Source organism: Crocuta crocuta, unplaced genomic scaffold (assembly GCF_008692635.1).
Source record: "Crocuta crocuta isolate KB4526 unplaced genomic scaffold, BGI_CrCroc_1.0 scaffold645, whole genome shotgun sequence".
NCBI classification, from domain to species: domain Eukaryota; kingdom Metazoa; phylum Chordata; class Mammalia; order Carnivora; family Hyaenidae; genus Crocuta; species Crocuta crocuta.
The window spans coordinates 1,675,851-1,679,694 of record NW_027530190.1 but is presented as its reverse complement, the minus strand read 5'-3'; the positions used below and the strand labels follow the sequence as shown (position 1 = coordinate 1,679,694).

The following is a 3,844-nucleotide window of genomic DNA, read 5'->3' as shown; positions in this document are numbered from 1 at the left end:
TGTGTTGCCAATCTGCCAGTCTTGTTCCCTCCAAGTTGCTGATCATGGGCCAAATAGTTACTGCCAATTAATACATCCATTTTTCTAGCCATCTCTTACTAATGGCAAAGTGTACAACTAAATTTACTGCTTATAGTTCTACCCACTATTACTGATTTTCCTTCACTACTGTCCTACAAGGTTATTCCTAAGAGTGACTATGGTGCTGCAGCTGTCCATTTGGGGTCATATCAACATAATGTGCAGACTCATCTGTAAACCCAGGTTGTTTTTTTTTTTTTTCTTTTGCTTCCTCAGATAGTTGGTCATTAGGAACATGCTAGATGACCAAAGTCATGAATTGAGAGAGAGGAAAGCAAGCAATAGTAGCCACTGTTAAAGGTTTCTGAGCCACCTATTTAGCTTTCTTGGATCTTCTCAAGCTTGGTCTCCTATTCCACTTCTATTTGATGATCTATTGCTTCTGTACACACTCAGCCTTATGGCTGGGTGGATCAGAAACACCCAGATCATGATGGAGAGCTCAGGGCACATGGTCTCCTGATGTCACATGGTCAGGAATTCAATCTCTCTATCAAGGCTTATAAGAAAGTTAGTAGTTTCTCAAAATGAAAAGAGTCATCCGAAAAAAAAAATTGCTCTAAAATCTTAGGAGTCTCAGGGCTCCTGAGTGGCTCAGTTGGTTAAGCAGCTGACTCTTGATTTCAGCTCAGAGCATGGTCTCACAGTGATGGGACTGAGCCCCATATCCATGCAGAGCATGGAGCCTGGTTAAGATTCTCTCTCTCCCTCTGCCCCTCTCTGTGTGTACATGACACAGTCTGTCCCTCTCTCTCACACTCTCTCTCTCTCAGAATATATAAAATCTAAGGAGTCTTCATTGTGATTCTCTATTACAAGGGCTGCTAAAAGGTCAATATGGCATCTCTATTTGCTGTACACACTATAAGTATTAGTGGATCTGATAGATAATATGGCTTAAGTGGCAGAGCAGATTGCCTTCTTGAAACTGGAAGCCTTATAGGTGATGCCAGATTGACCAAAGCAGCATATATTGTCTCCAAAACCCAGAGGAATAAAGCACTCTAATTTATTTTCAGTGGCAGGGATATAAGATGCAGCAACTAGTATTTCATCTTGGAATGGATATCCCAACATTCCGAAGATCACTGAGCTCAGAAATTTCTTTGAAGTAGTGGGCTCCTGAATTGTTGTGGGGTTTATCTCCCACTCTCTAGTTTTCACATGACTCCCGAAATCATCATAAATGTTTGCTCTTATCTGCTTATCAGATCCAATTAGCATAATGTCATCAATGTAGTAGACCAGTGTGTTTTGTGAAATGTCAATTTAATCAAAATCTCTATGAACTGCTTTATATAGCAAGGAGCAGGGGAATTAACATAGCTCTAAGGCAAGGCTATGAAAGTGAACTATGCCATAGCATGTAAAAGCAAAGTGCTTCATGAAGTCCTTGCAAATTTCCAAGAGGAAAAGGAGATTTTCCAGATTAAACCCAGAAATCAAGTGACACAGACCATATTGATTTTATTTAGTGAAGATATTATATCTGGGACAGCAGTTGTAATTGGAGTCACTCCCTGATTAGTTTTATAGTGGTCTATAGTCATTCTCCAAGATCCATCTGACTTCACAAGCAAAAGAGTTGTGTCAAATGGGGTTATGATAGGTTACCACCCTACTTCTTTCAAATCTTTTGTTTCTTTCAGTTTATTGTCAAGTTGGATTCCATATAACACCCAGTGCTCATCCCAACAAGTGCCCTCCTCCATGACCATCACCCCCCTTCCCCTCTCCGCTCCCCATAAGCCCTCAGTTTGTTCTCAGCATTCAAGAGTCTCTCATGGTTTGCCTCCCTCCCTCAAATCTTTAATGGCCTTAACGTTAACAGTCTCCCTGAGGACGCCATATTGGTTTTGGTTCACTATCTTGGTAGGAGTAGAAGGAAATTCTAGGTTCTGAGATTCAATGTGGGGATTCTACTAGTTGCCTGGTATGTCTGTTCCCATTATACATTCAAGAACTGAGTAAAAAAACACATGGGGAGGTCCTTGGGCCAACTTGGTACACAGTTAGTCAACTTGAGCTAAGATTGCATCTAATACCTGCAACAATGGTCACAATCTTGGGATCCCAGGAATTGGTCAATTCAGAGCCAACGTCTAGTACCCCTCCCAAATCTGGGTATTTCCCTTTATCCAAAGTACAATAATTTTAAGTGTTTTGGTAAAGTCGTAGAGAAAGATTTACATTCTGTATTTCCAATCTTCATATGATGAGACCCAGATTTCCCCTCCAATGAAGAGCTTTGGGGTTTATGAATTAACTTAGGTCAGAAATGAGTGAAGGGTGCCTGGCTGGCTCAGTCAATTAAGCGTTTGACTTTGGCCTGGGTCATGATCTCATGGTTTGTGGGTTCGAGCCCCATGTTGGGCTCTGTGCTGACAGCTGGAATCTAGAGACTGCTTCTGATTCTGTGTCTTCCTCTCTCTCTGCCCCCACCCTGGTCCTGCTTTCTCTCTCTCTCTCAAAAAAAAAAAAAATTAAAAAAAAATGAATGAGAGGCTGTGATTCTCCACTTTAATCATCATCCTGACCTTAGACTTTCACCTCCCAGAAATGTGAGAAATAAATTTCTGTTGCTCATTAGCTACCCTGTCTGTGGTATTTTGTTATAGTGGCCCTAATGGACTAAGGCAATGTCCATTACAGTGGACTTGGTTAAATGCTAATGCTACCTCCATTCAATGGAATACTATTTGGCTCATTAAAAAAGTGAGGTCATTTGGGATATGGTATGATGTCCAAGAAATATTTTAAGTGAAAAAAATTAAAGTGAAGAAAGTTTGCATAGCCTTATACTCTTCCACAAATATTTATATGTATGTGTAAACATGGGGTTCCCTGGAAGGTGACAGAAGAGTCACCCAGAAGTGGGAGTGAGGCATACTTGTTATTGTGTTACATTTAGAAGCTTTTGAATTTTGTACCATATTAAATGTAAGTATGTTTTATTTCTTAATTTTTTTTAAGTAAGCTCTATGCCCACTGTGGGGCTTGAAGTCACAATCCTGAGATCGGTAATCTCATGCTCTACCAACTGAGCCAGATGGGCAACCCATATATTTTTTTAAAGATTACAATATGCTAGTGATGCTCACTAAGGCAATTACTGGATCCCATTGTAAATTGGATTTTAAAGAATACATTTTGGCAAGGAGGCTCCTCCCTGTACCAAACCTGCCCTCCCTCTTCAAGGGTCTGGGCAGAGGGACATTGGTGAGACCTCTTGAGCTTACACAGACCTGTGTCTTGATCAGATCTGCAGATATGGAGAGTATGTTTCTTGTATTTCACTGACCAGGTGGGCAGCACTCTTTGCTGTCAGCAGGTTGTGAAGAGTATTCATCATAGAAGGTGCTACTTAAATTTCTGAGCTATGTAGTGATGGAGGCAGGGAAAGAACTTTCCTGACCATTATAAATAACAGTTTGGATCCATCAAGGAGCTTTGTTTCTTGATACATTTCATAAAGAATGCTGTCTTCTACATAATGACTTCATTAGGATGTCATCTCTACTTCTGAGCAATGGTTAATATGCAAGAGAGAGATATGCTTTTATTAATCACACAGGGTCACCAAATGCCTTAGTTTTATAGGAAATAGGTTCAATGAGGTATCCTTTTATACCTCTTCAACTATAAGGAGCATAGCACACTTTTGTTCAGCATCTTTTTGTTTGTTTGTTCTGGAGATATAATGGTTATCTCTCACAATGTATCAGTTCCAGGGAAAAGGTTAGCTGACAGCAAGATCTTCAAA

General features: G+C 40.3%; 1 non-coding gene across 1 annotated transcript; it reads right to left on the bottom strand.

The window, feature by feature from the left end:
• Positions 1 to 3,063: 3,063 nt before the first annotated feature.
• TRNAG-ACC (transfer RNA glycine (anticodon ACC)) lies at positions 3,064 to 3,136 on the bottom strand. Its single transcript has one exon. It is a non-coding gene; the product is annotated as a tRNA-Gly (tRNA).
• Positions 3,137 to 3,844: the final 708 nt, after the last annotated feature.